General features: G+C 37.5%; 1 long non-coding RNA gene across 1 annotated transcript; it reads right to left on the reverse strand.

Annotated features, from left to right (window-relative positions):
• Nucleotides 1–3816: 3816 nt before the first annotated feature.
• Nucleotides 3817–12660, reverse strand: LOC110349312 (uncharacterized). The gene is made up of 3 exons (XR_002395175.2): nt 12480–12660; nt 8464–8546; nt 3817–5497 (listed from the first exon to the last, which is right to left on the reverse strand). It is a non-coding gene; the product is annotated as an uncharacterized LOC110349312 (long non-coding RNA).
• Nucleotides 12661–14359: the final 1699 nt, after the last annotated feature.

Raw genomic sequence — 14359 nt, forward strand, 5'->3', positions numbered from 1 at the left:
TGTCATGAATGTACTGTTAATCAAAATGTTCATTCAAGGGCTGGAGCATAGCTTGGTGGTAGAGTGCTTGTCCAGCATGCATGAGGCCCTGGGTTTGATTCTCCAGCACATAAAAGAGAGGAAAAAAGTTCATTCAAAATGAAAAGTTTTTATCTGAAGTAGATTTTCTTTCAAATGGTACATTAACCAGCTTAATACTCTTGATTCTAGTTACAGTCTCATAAGGTGCAGTAAGAGTGTTTAATCAATCAGGACACTCAAATATTTTTGTTTTGTTTATGAAAAAATGAAATTTCTTATGGATATTTTAGAATTAAAGTTGAAAATTTTAAACGAGAAGACTACCATATTCTTGTCAGAATATTTTTAGAAAATATTGACGTGTGTGGAAGGAATGACCATAAATTGCAGCATACAGAGACATTCATTATAATGTAGACTCATTATTCTTATTTTCACTCCAGTAAAACAAATATGGTTATGATACAATTGGCAGTTGACTCCCATCCTCCCATCAGCCACCATTTTCATTTCATTAACCTTGCAAATGTGTGCCCATCCCATTATGAGATTTAAGGTGTGGACTCTTCTCATACCATTATGGTGAGTTTTCATGGTCAGTGCACATTTTACCTTCATGGTGTCAATACAGTGTGCTCCCCTCTAGGGTTTTACTGACATGGGAAGTATGCTTCTCTTCCTGGATGCATGGCCCATGATGCATCTGGCATCAGAATAATGCTCTAATGGTCCTATGTCTCACTAACTTCTTGAAATCTGCCTCTTCCTTTGCCTGAAGCCTCTTTCTCCTTCAAGATCTCAAATCAAGTTAACAAGGCAGGCAAAATATGGGAAAGACACGAAACTTTCTTTCACATCCCTTCCTCCATCTTCCACCCATTCTGCTTCACCCCAAGTGCCCACACACAAACTTTCTTCTCACTTCCTTCCTCAGTATAAACCAACATAGGCAGATGGATACTTGTGGACTCATGCATTTATCAGATATGTCCAAACGTGACTCCACTTTAGCTCAGCCAGAGATCTCATACTACCTAAGCGTCTGGTATCATTCCATTGAAGATGGATACTAAGAAAATATGGTTCATGACTGTTAACAAGATCATCCCTTGGTATCCATAGGGATTGGTTCCTGAATCTGTTGTCTTCCATAACATGCTCAAGTCCCTTATGTAAAATGACGTAGAATTTGTATGTATGCACATTCTCCTCTGTGCTCTAAATCATCTCTAAATTACTTATAATATCCTGTGCAACATAAATGCTATGTAAATAAATATTATACTGTATTGCTTAGGGAATAAAGATAAGAAAAAAGTCTGTACATGTTCAATACAGATACAAATCTGTTTTTCTAATTTTTTATCTGCTATTGGTTGAATCCCCAGATACGCAGCCCACAGATACAGAGGGCCAGCTATATAGCATCCCTTAGCCATTGTTTTTCATAGCCAATATTTCAAAACATGACTGAATATTCAACAAGAATTGTCAGATTGTACAAAATAATTGCTTGATTTATTTAGCAATGAAAATGGTTTCTATGCAACTTTGCTTGTTTTGTAATTCTTGTTGATATAGTGTTCTAGCCAAGTTACTTGGCAGCAAGTGATACACAGAAAAGCACCTGGCTTTACATGGTCATCAACCATAGCCAAGGTCACCAACTGTGATGTGTCCCATGCTGTGGAGTCTGAAGCCTGAGAAATGCACTTTGTATCATGGGGCAAAAAGGATACAGGGAAAAATGAAGTCCTGCTAAGGGAAGCACCAAGGGGCAACCTTTCTTTTCCCCTGGCTGTGGAATCCACCAGAGGATGCTGAACCAACTTCAGTCCTGAATTTGAGATCTAGGATTTTAAAAACTGGATGAAAGAGTCCTCCTTAAATTTTTGCTTGATGTCATGGCTTGGGTTTAGATGTCCTCCCAAAGTCTTATGCAGTCAGAGATAGGGCTTTTTCAGAGGTGACTGGATCTAGAGTGTGTGAGGCTGGGATTGATTCATGGTACAACACTAGGCTCAAGGGCACTAGGATTAAGGGTGTGAGTGGTACCCTCCCTGAGTAGCCTGGATAAAATAAAGGGATAGAAAGAGCTGTGGTTGTCCCTTGTTGCTTTGCTACCTTCTGCCCACCATGAACTGTTTCTCCTCTGTGTTGTCTATCTGCCAGGTCACTCTGGCTTGGAGCCAGCCCATGATGGACTGCAACCTCTACGAACTGTGAGTTAAATAAACCTTTCCTCCTTTAACTTTGGGTGTGGGTGTTTTGTCCCAGCAATGAGAAAAATAACTAAGACATGTGATGACTTCCCTATTCTTCTTGTCTGAATTTGGATTTGTCAGTTGAAGTACCTCCATGTAATTCTTACAAAAATGATTCCTAGAAGCTTAAATTTTGTATCTTTGAAATTTTACCTTCACACACAAACTAAAATTAGCTGAGTATAAAATTTCATGATCACAACCTTTTCCCTCAAAAAATCTGCAGATGGGACTCAGTTGCTTTCTGGTATTGCAAAGTGCCAAGAAGGCAAAGATGATCCGAGTTTTTAATCCTGTTACATAACATTCCCCATTTCCCTTTACTCTAGAATGTTAACAGTGTTTTCCTTCATGTACATGCTAATTCCAAACCTATTGTCTTTACTTCTGAGACTCAATTTCCTTTAGAGAGATCCATTTTGTTGAGAGAAGGCTCTTTTTTTTTGGTACTGGGGATCAAACTTGGGACCTTGCGCTTTCAAGGCAGGCAGCAGAACCACTGAGCTAAATCCCTGGCCCTGAGAAGGCTCTTAAAAGACTTTCAGGTGAGCTGGCTAGAAAGAAGCTGCAATAAGAGAAGGAATGTGCTGGCTTCTCAGAGAGACAGAGAAGAGATGCCTCAACCTTAGACATTAGTGGTTGTATGGAAAGGAAAATTCTGGACATGAGAAAAGCTAGCTAGAAGGCCAGTGAAAAAATAAAAGTAGCCCCTTAAAAACAGTAGGCTGGGATTACGGCTGAGTGATAGATGCTTGCCTAGCATATGGTAGGCCTGGGTTCAATCACCAGCACCACAGAAAACAAAACAGTAGGGAGGTTTCTCAAGATCTAAAAACAGAAATGCCATATGATCCAGCAGTCCCACTACTGAGTACATATACAAAGGCAATGAATGAGATCAGTGTATCAAAGACATAACTGCACACTCTTATTTATCACAATACTACCCACAATGGTCAAGAAATGGAACCACTATATTTCAATTTTTTAAAAAAATTTCTTGATAAAATATAAAAGCTACTCTCTTAAATTTAAAAGAAAAACTTCTTTGAAAGGATTAGGTTTTTGTCATATTTAGTTACCTTTTGTCTAGCGATGTATATATTTATTTTTACAAAACCATTTGAAAGCTGAAGACATCATTGACACTTCACCGGCACATTCTATAAAAGCTAGGATGTCCTGCACATCCACAAAACTATTTTCTCACACTAGAAATTTTAAAATGTATGCCATTGTGTATATAGTCCTTATTTGCCTAAGTGTATTCCAATGATCTTCTATTTTTGGTTGTTTTACCTTAGAAGAGGATGCCAGACATGTGGTTTAGCAAGGAGGACTGCAGAGAAGAAGAGTATCCATTAACTAGTGACACTTTTTAATTTTACTTTTTATTAGCACATACAGTATTTGTGATACATACTAATTACATTCATCTTGGGGAACTGGTACATATGCATATTGCACCTGAATCATTTTCACTTCTCCTTCTTCTCTTTTCCCTCCCATCTCCCCACCCTCAGATCCTCTTCCCATCTCCACAAATCTACCCCTCTGTTTCCTAGCAGCTACCTTTTATTTTGCTCTTTGGATTATTTACATTTTGGGATTCTCACACACCCATGAGTTGGCCCAGTCAGATTTTGTCCTTAGAACTTCACTTAGATGAAGTATTTTTGCCAAGACGACCACAGAGGTGATATGCACACCGCCCAGCACAGCACAGCTGGAGGAAGAGCTGGTTTTCAGCTCTGGAAAGTTTTCTTGATAGCATTTCTTTGATAATAATTAGTTTGATCCAGAACACAGATCATTTTTACACTGAATTTTGAAGGCTTTCCTTCTTTTACATTTTACCTTCCTTTTCATTTTGATCTTTATGTCTTTGCCACTCATCTTTGGAAGATTTCTTCAATTTGTCCCCCCAGTTACTTCATTTTAAACAATGTCTGTTTCTCCTCTTACTATTAGCCTCCAATGGAAATGTTAATGCTACCACTAAAGTTTTTGGTTTTTACCAAACCTTTTCTTATATCTGTCTCCCGTTTCATCTCACACATTTTTCTTTTCAATCTGTTTTTCTTTATAAATGTTCCTCTCTTAGTAAATAGAGGTCATGTTTTCTCACACTCTATGGAAGATGGAAAAATATTTTCTAAACTTTTTGTTTGATTGCCAAAATTGGTAATTTTTTATAAAGCCAAGATTTCAGAGTGGCGCATCCTCTCCCTCGTCTTCAAAAACTTCTTCTGTCACGTTAGTTCTCGTTTCTTAGCACTCATCTTAACTTGAAAGGCCTAGCAGATAGCATGTGTTTCTCAACAATAGGAGCATTCAGATTTCTCGGACAGTGCTCCAAGAACTTCCTTCTCTGACAAAAGTTGTACAGAAACTTGATGTGCACAGTTATTTAGTTCCCCACGTCCAGGAGGTGTTTGTCCAGTTCACGCGACTAAATCAAAATGGGACATTTCTTAGAAGAAAAGTCTGGAGATCTGACTCTGGGTTATGTTTAAATGCTAATTTCTGGCCACTTCCTAACAATTAACTGCCCCCAATTTTTCTTTTCTTTTTTTTTTTTTGGTACCGGGGATGGAACTCAGGTCCTTGCGCCTGCACAGCAGGCAGAGAAACCACGGAGCTAAATCCCCGGCCCTGCCCCCAATTTTTCTTCTTATTGCCTTCATTTAATCAGCAGCAGCCAGATTCATCAAATATTTATTAGGTACTTCTTATTTATTCATTGTTATGCCAATGCCATAATCCTTTCTTATAACGAATGGCCTAAATCCTTTCTTATAACCTAAAAGAAACTGTAAACATTTAATTTCGGAAGATTTTGCATCTACAGTCAAGGTTAAATAACATAAGAAAGGACTGTGTCTTGCTAATTGATTTTATTTTGCATTTGTATTTCTTTTTGTAGAATGAAGAGAAGATACCAAAACTGTAAGAATGGGCAAAGAAGAAACAGAAGAAGTTGGTGGCAGCTACTCAAGGATGTAGCCACCCAACTTAGGAAAGAATTGAAGGAAGAGGTTTAGGGAAATTATGAAAAAAGAACATCCAGGTAAAAATTATATCCTTTAGTAGCAATGCAGAAAATGCTCTTGGTTCCAAAGTATTCAGAAATACCTTTTTCAGCCTCTTTGGAGGTAAGGATGAGAAAGAAGGTGCCTACCATCAGGTTAAAGTGTTCTTGACTTTGTCTTCTGCAAAAAATAAAAATAAAAAAATTTTTAAAACTACCTAATTAGTATTATATCTGTACAAAAATCTCCTTCTTAACCTCAGCCTCTCCTGTTGAAGTCCATCTATTCCTGACTCACATTTTACCTCTAGCACCATGGTGCTAAAGCCAAACTATACCAGCAGCTGGGCCACCACTGACCAAGGGCAGCTCCTACTTTGTGCACTTAGTTTACAAGACACTGCAGGCTGAAAATGACAGTGGATGACAGCCACGTAAAGGGCTGGCAAGTGGGCAAGACAGTGGAAGGCAGAAACACAGACGCTGTTGCAGTGGTGAAGACAAGCTCCACAGCGGAAAGATCAAGCCCAGGATTTGTGAGGAATGTTCATCCTTTCCTTGGTTCTGCAGCAAATCAGACTCAATATTCTGACACCATGGACCTAGTGGTGTGTTTAATTAACAACACAACCTATACAATCTAAGGGAGGAATAGAAGAGGAAAGGAAGGGAAAATCAATTAACCTAGTAAATCTTCCACCACTAGATTCAATGCAAGAGGCTTGAAGTTCATTGATCAAGGGAGAAGAAAACAAAAACATTAGAAAACCAAAGTCTAAATTTGTTCTGGCTTTTTGAGCTCCTGTATAGAAAGATAATAGTCTTCAAGAGCCATTAAAATGTAAGATCCATGTATTTATCAGTGAAAAATGTTTTGAAATATTCAAAAATCTGGCTTGGAAAACAAAAAGAGTGAAATAAAAGGGCACACAGTATATTGAAGAACAACAAATTGGAGTAAAGATATTTGCTAATGTTGAATTAATTCCTTTCCATAGAAGTAAAAAGTCCAAAGAGCTGATAAGAGAAAAACTGTACAGAAGATCAAGGTGAAGGGCCTAGCACCATCCTGCCTCTAGGGGTGGGGCAGGGCGTGGAAATACTTAGTAATACAAACACAAGGCAGATCTAGAATTACCAGAACAGAAGAGATGATGTTTAAACTTCCTACAGTGTAGCCTGTGCACTTGCAATCCTTGAAAAGAAGCCACGTGGAACACATGGCACTGGGGTTGTACAGTAGCAATGACTGAGGAGAGGTGCTTAAGGGAGAGGAACTTCAAGACAGGCTCACTGATGAATAAATACTAGATCAGGGTAACTTTAAGCTGCTACTGCTATTTCATAGGGCTCAGAAGGGTCCAAGGATGAGCCAAGGCCCCACTAGGATCAAAGTCAAGATGAAGAATTAACCAAGTGTGTCCGAAACAACTGGCTGCCTACCACTGTATGTCCTTGCTTCCATCCTAAGAGGTCACATCTCAGCTGGAAGCTGCATTTCCCAGGTTCTTAGCATACAGGATGGCAATATGTCTAGTTCTTGCCAATGGACAGCAAGCAAAAGTGATTGAGAAGCAGGTGTGCTTTCCCTGTACCCTTTGGCTGAAAGAAAAGACTTCACGGCCATCAGGAGATGGTTCCTACATACAATTTGGCAATCACAGTAAATTCACAATGGGTATCAAAGGATCTATTAAATATTTATAGGAAGTAGTAATAGTAGAATATACTATAATGGGCTCTTTGGGATGCTTTATATTTCTTGGGAAAACAGCTCTGTCTGTTGGACACTGAGCAAATAACTACTATTAAATTGTTTGGCCCTCACTACTTAATAAAATAAAAAGAACTATTAGGTATTTTTCTTTTGCTCTGCAGCCTTGAAAATATATTATTAAGATTCAAAGGGCATTTATGAACCAAGGAACTTTGGAAGCCTCTGCCTTGGGGAATGGTGGAGCAACAAGATGAAAAGACAATGAATTCCTAAACTTCTACATAAAGAGAATTGAAAGATCAGAGTAAAGACTATCAGCAAAACATAGCCTCTCTGGGACCTGGAAATGAGATCCTTTGAAAACAACTAGGTGAAAAAAGAAAAGAAAAGTAGATCTTCATTGGTAATCAGGAGAGAACTGATAAGAAAACTAGAAACCAAAGAAAGCTGTAGAAACTGGGCTCAAGGAAGAGAAAAAAAAAATGAAGCAGTCCGGAACACTAATCCTGGCTAATAGGGAGGGGGACCTGTCTCTGAAAACAAAAGGTAAGTCTGGAGGGGGTAAACAGCTCTAGGAAGAAACAATGGACCCAGGCTGGCAGTAAAGCCTATAGTTACTATAAACTTTAAAGACAGCATGAGGTTTTACTCTGAAAATAATTCATTCTATGTGACAGGCTAGAGTTGGAGAATAAATCCAGTGTAGTGCCCACCACACTTGAGAATATTTAATCGGGAGTCATTTGGGGAAGGGGTTAAGACTGAACTAGAGAAAACTACACTTCAGGGTTTTGGGGGTCACTCTGCCACAGTGACTGGGTTGGAGATGACCACAAGAGACAGTCATGGAGAGGGTGCAGGCTAGACACAGACTCCCAGAGAAGCTTAAACTCAGACTGGGCAGGACATGGTGAGAAGCCAAGAGAGTTGCATGTGGTTTTCTGAAGGGGCTGAATCTGAAAGTGCTGGCATTCAGTCTAGTCAGCAGACTGCTTAACCACCTTCCCCAATCCCCACTGCCTACATCCAGCACAGAACTTAGTGGTCTGTTTGTTGCCTAATTTGCCAACATTATCAGGGACACAGCTAGGCTTGGACAGTTGCCACCACCTGGGGTGTACAAGCAGAGAGGCTTCTGGCCCAGGGGGCACCTCACAAATGCACAGGCTGTAAAGCTAGGTGGAGAAAGCAATGACTAGAGACACACAAAAGGACACGGAAACTGAGAGCAGCTGGAGTGAATACAGCCCTAAGGCAGACACCTTTGACCATCACACCCATTAGGAAACACAGGAAAGAACTGACTATTCACACACAAAAATGTGAATGTGGAAACAAATAGGAGTTATGTGTTAGTTACTTTTCTCTCATTGCTGAGACAAAATATCTGGCACCAAAAGTTAAAGGGAAAAGGAGTTTATTTAGCTTACAGTTTGTAGAGGTTTCAGTCCATAATTGGCTGGCGTCAAGACAGGAATGCCAAGTGGGTATTGCAGAGGAGAAATAACATGGCCTGCATAAGGTAGGAAAGGCAAGGCAATGAGAGAGCTCTTAATAGTGTCTTTCTGCCCTTTTATCTTTTTCAGACTACTTAGGGTGGATAACGTGCATGCCCTTAATCCTAGTGCCCTTGGGCCTAACCCCATCATGAGTCAATCACAGGATCTAGATTTAACTACATCTGGAAAAGGATGAGGCTTTGGGGGAACATCTAAACACAAGCCATAACAAGTTAGTAATGATTCACTAAGCTTTCCCCATATCTAGTGGATTCCAAGTACTGCAGATTCTGAAAAGAAACCACTCATTTAAAAACATGGAGGAAAAAGAATAGAAGAAAAAAATGGAAACAAAGCTTTTGTGAATAGGGAGAGGAAGAGAAGTTGGAGGGAGAGGAGGAGAATGAGAAAAACTAAGAAGCAAGATGTATCATGTACAGGTACAAATTCCCTATAATGAATGTTATCATTATGTACATCTAAAATTACCAATAAAAAAGTCAAATTTTTTTAAAGCACCGTGTAGGAATTTGGGGGGGATAATTTCTCTTTTTCCTTTCTTTTTCTTTCTTTTTGAGTTTGGAGGTCTTTCTTTTCTTTTTCTTTCCTTTCTTCATTTTTCTTTCTTTTGTTCTGTTTTTTCTTCTTTTTCTTGTCTCTTACTTTTATCTAACTGTTAATTTTGGTTTACTCCTTAATAGAATCCTTTATCTCATTTTTGTCTCCTACTTCTCATTTTTAAAAATTTTCCCAATTTCAATTCTTTTTCTCCACACTCTCCATTTTTATAAGTATTATTATTAAGCTTTATTAATCTTGGGATAGTTAGTTGACTCTTTGCTACTATTGTTGAATTCTTTTCTATTGTTAATGACGGAATAGTTGTTGTATTTAGTAGATATTTACTGTAGATCAATATTTGGTTTTTCTTTGTGGCTATGTCATTACTGAAGATCTCTCTTTTTTTGTTACATGTGGTACAGTGGTAGCTTTTATTGGTTGTTATAACCAGTTTATCTGACTATTATTGTTACTGATTTCATTGTTATTGTGAGAGTGATTAATTGTTCTGTTAATTGGTTTTTACTGTATGTCAATGTCTGATTTGTCTTTGTGTCATCAACAATGCTGCATTTAATTTCTGGTTAACTGAGTATTGGGCCAATTACATTGCACCCTCAAGTCCCCAGGGTAATGGGGGTGGTCAGATCTTTAGACAAAGGCAAAGGTCCATAGTTAGCCATGCCCAAAGCGCATAACTGGAAAGCAGACCCCAGCTAATGAAATCTCCATACTAGTAACAAAGTCTTTGCACTATAATTGATTCTAAACCCTCAGTATATGCACATGTGTGTGTACACACACACACACACACACACACAGACTCACACACTATAGAAACATGAGAAAATAAGACAACAAAATGCCTCCAAAAACTCCCAACTCTTCCAGAGCCATATGACATCAATGGAGAGAAAGTAAAGTCAAATGGCTGAATTATACAAAATTTGTATTTTTATACAAAAAATAAAAGAAGAGAGAAAAACCAATAAGGTATTCAGCAAACTCAAAGATGATATAACTAAACAGATAATCAGCTCAATAAAGAAAATGATAAGTGATCTTACATTAGACACTAATAAAAAGCTAGCTGAGTTTTAACAAAAAGATACAAAACATGAATGACTAGTTTAGCAAAGAATAAGAGTCCATGAAAATGTACCAAACAGAAATCCAGGAGATAAAAAGTTCTATTTAAATAAAAGTGTGGGCAGCAGAAGTGGCCAATGTGAGAAGTAAGTGTCAGAACTAAAAGATAGGGCTGATAGAAATGATTATACATTCAGAGATACCTTAAAAATAATGAGTTGAAGGAAAAGGATCCAATAGCTGCTAGATGATTCAAAGAAGGCTATCTAAGATTAATTAGAATTAGTGGAAAATCAGAAGACAGCACAAATGGAATTTTAAAAAGCATTTTTGCAGACATAATAGCAGAAAACTTTCCAAATATGGGGAAAGAACTTAATATACAGATAAGCAAGGCATATGGAACCCCAAATAACCATGATCAGAAAAGAACTTCTTTGCAAAATATCATAGTCACAATCCCAGAAGTCCAAGGCAAACTCTTAAAAGCCATTGGACAATAAGGAAAGAAATAAATGGGGGGAGGGGTTAAGGAAAAATCTAGCTGAGCCGTAAGGGAAGGGGATTTGAAAAGAATTAAAATGTTTTGTGTACATGTACCAACTCCTCATGATGAATGTAATCATTATGTACTGCAAAGATGTACTGATAAAAAAAATTTTAAAGAAAAAACAAAAAAGGCTATTAGAGAAAAGCAATAAATCATTTATAAAGGTAAACCTATTACAATTATACCAGATTTCTCAATACAAACCTTAAAGACCGAGAGAGCTTAAAGTCAAGTGTTTCAATCTCTAAACCAAAACTTTCAACCCAGACTAATACATTATGCAAAACTATTTTTCAAAATTGATGGAGAAATAAGGTCTTTTTTTTGGTACCAGGGATTGAACTCAGGCCCTTGTGCTTGAAAGGCAGGCAGCAACACCCCTGAGCTAAATCCCAGGCTCCAGAAATTAGATCTTTCGTGACAAAGAGCACCTTAAGAAATTCATGACCATCAAACCAGCAGTATAAAAAAATTTCCAGGATATCCTAGAAAGGGACAATGAAGCCAACAATGCCAAAATGTCTAATAACTTAATAGATATTTATAGTGCCTCACTCAACAGCAACAGAATATACATTCTTCTCAGCAGTATATGGAACTTTCTCTAATAGAGGCTGTATCTAGCACATAAAGCATGCTTAAATAAACACAAAAGAATCACAATTATCCTGTGCATAGTACCAGATCATAATCCAATGAAACTAGAAATCAATGGCAAAAGAAACCACAGAAATTATGCAAACACATAGAGATTAAACATACACTCTAATAATCAATGGATCATTGAAGAAATCAAGAAATAAGTTAAGCAGTTCCTAGAATCAAGCGACAATGTCAGTAGAACATACCAGAACCTGTGGGACACAGTGAAAGCAATCCTAGGAGAGAAGTTTATAGCTATAAATGACCAAACCAGAAAAACAGAGAGCCCAAATAAATAACCTAATGATGTACATCAAGGTCCTATAAGAATAAGAACAATTCAAACCCAAAGCTAAATGAAGGAAATTATAAAGATCAGAGCAGAAATTAATGAAATTGAGACTAAAAAGTTACAAAGAATGAATGAATCAAAGAGCTAGTTCTTCAAAAGAATAAACAAGATAGACAAAACTTTATCCAATCTTACCCAAAGGAGGGATAAGATACCCTGTCAATGCAATTAGAAAAACACAACAAAAGGCAAAATCACAGCAGACACAGTGAAAATCTAGAAGATTATTTGTAACTACTTAAAAAACCTGTACTCCAATACATTCGAGAATACAGAAGAAATGGATAGATTCCTAGATACATATAAATTACCAAAACTGAACCAAGCAGTTACAAAAGCCCTGAATAATCCAATAACAGGCAATAAGATTGAGGCACTAATAAAAAACCTACCATCTAAATTTCTACATGGAAGAAAGCTACTTATTAATTAAGTAAGTATAATACTTACTATATAATAGTATAATACTTACTATAAGTATACTATACTTACTATAAGTATACTATAAGTATACTATAAGTATAATACTTACTATAATACTTACTAAGTATTATACTCCTTTAATTCTGACACTCGAGATTGGTATAATAAACTTTCATTGCATTATTTCAATGAATTTATGGAGTTCTCCTCCCAAGTGCTGGGATTATAGGTGTGTGCCACTATGCCTAGCTTGATCTAAAGTATTAAGGTTATAAGGGAGACATATACAGTGAAGGCAGAAATATTAAGCTTTATACTTCTTTAGTTTACCTGTTAGGGATCTGCAGGCCAAGCCTCTAAATTCTTGTTACAATCATCCAGCAATACGTGATATTTATGATTTCCTCCACCTCCTTTCTGTCTTCCTCTTGCTTTGGGCCAGCATCTTGGCTGGTTAGAGTTCTTTTTTTCTTTAATTTCTTTTTCATAAAAAATGAAAACAAAATTTCATAATCTAATAATAAGAGAATAACAATAGTTATGATACTGAGTACCATTATCTTCAAAGTAGTTACCCAGAAGAGTACAAGACACAAACCAAAAAGACTCTTACAAAAAAGAAACAGATAATAACACAAATCTTTCTTTTCAATCAACTAAAATCAACTAGTAGTATAAATGAAACTAATTAGCACATATATTGAAATATTTTCTTTGCCCACTGGGGTAAGGAGATCAAGCCCCTCCCTGGTGATGCCGCCCAGGTGACATTCAAGATTTCTATCAACTGTTTCTCTAATATAGGGTAACACAAGGGACTCCCCCCCCCCCCTTCCTTCTACTGCTCCAGCCCCTGGTGCTATGTAGGAGTGCAATTACTTCTTGAAAAAAACAGGCTGAATTACTCTAACCAATACTATATGCCTATTCTTGCCCATTTCTTTCAAAGGAGCTCAGAAAAAAACAGATAGTGCTTTTAAATTTTAATTCATTAAAACTATGCATTGTGTCACCTGGTGGAAACATATCTCCACTCTTACTCACAAAAAACTCTACACCAATGGAATCCACATTTGTGAAAAGCTTTTACCAGAAATAGGGTGATGGATGATGAGAACCCCAAATGACACTATCCATTACAGAAGTGGTGAGATTGTTTCACAGCCAATGTTTGATCTTCCTAACCTCAGCTTTAACATGAGCGATTTTTTTTTTTTTTTTTTTTTTGCTACCAGAGATCGAACTCCGGAACTTGCGCTTGCGAGGCAGGCGGTGGAACCACTGAGCTAAATCCCCAGTTTCATGAGTGATTTTTGCTGCACTTTTCTCTTGCAGGTATATAAACTAATCCAGTAATTTTCAAGAAAGGGCAATTTTGTACCCTAGGGGAACATTTAACAATGTCTGGAGATATTTTTATAGTAGTTAAAACTAGTATTGGTAGGGGTGCTACTGGCATCCTGCAGATGAAGGCCAAAGAGTATACAGGGTGACCCCTCCCACAACAAGAAATTGTCTGGTCCAAAATTTCAATAGGGCCAAGGTTGAGAAACTGATCCAATTAATTTGTTGACATAAATAATTTGCTCTCCTTATTAGAGTGCTGCATCTGTGATGGTAGCAACTTTGTCATTTCCCTATATGGTACATATAAACATGCCCAGAACATAGTGGTCAACAAATATTTGGTGATTGACCAATGGATGGACAAATGCCTCCTGGTTCACATCAGTCATGTTTATATGCATTATTTCATCAGCACATCTGGCTCCATGGATGCAAAGTTAGTAAGGTGAAGAAGGGTGGCCCAAAGCAGTGTGACTGAAATATCTCGAGTGGCACAACTTCCTGGGGTGTCCTAATGCAGTCCTCTCCTCCCGATGACACAACTGAGGTGTTAGTAATTTTCCTTCATTTCTATTTTCTAACTTGAAGGAACATGTGCAATTGTTACAATGGGCTCAATTCCTTCCTTCATTAAATGAATGTTACCAAACAAAATTGTGACTCCTGTCTTGTAATTTGCATGGGATGTGATGTACCTTTTTCTATACCATTTCTAAAAATTACAGATGTACAGGGTGTGATGGAATTATAAGGGGAATGTTTAAATTTTAAGGAAATGTACAGTAAAAGACATATCACCATTAATCCCCTTCAAAATATTCTACCTCACTTCAAACACACTTACCCATCATTTTGCCTCTTTC

This window comes from Heterocephalus glaber, unplaced genomic scaffold (assembly GCF_053883595.1).
Source record: "Heterocephalus glaber isolate CG9 unplaced genomic scaffold, H.glaber_assembly_v1.0 deba00001444, whole genome shotgun sequence".
Classification (NCBI taxonomy): Eukaryota; Metazoa; Chordata; class Mammalia; order Rodentia; family Bathyergidae; genus Heterocephalus; species Heterocephalus glaber.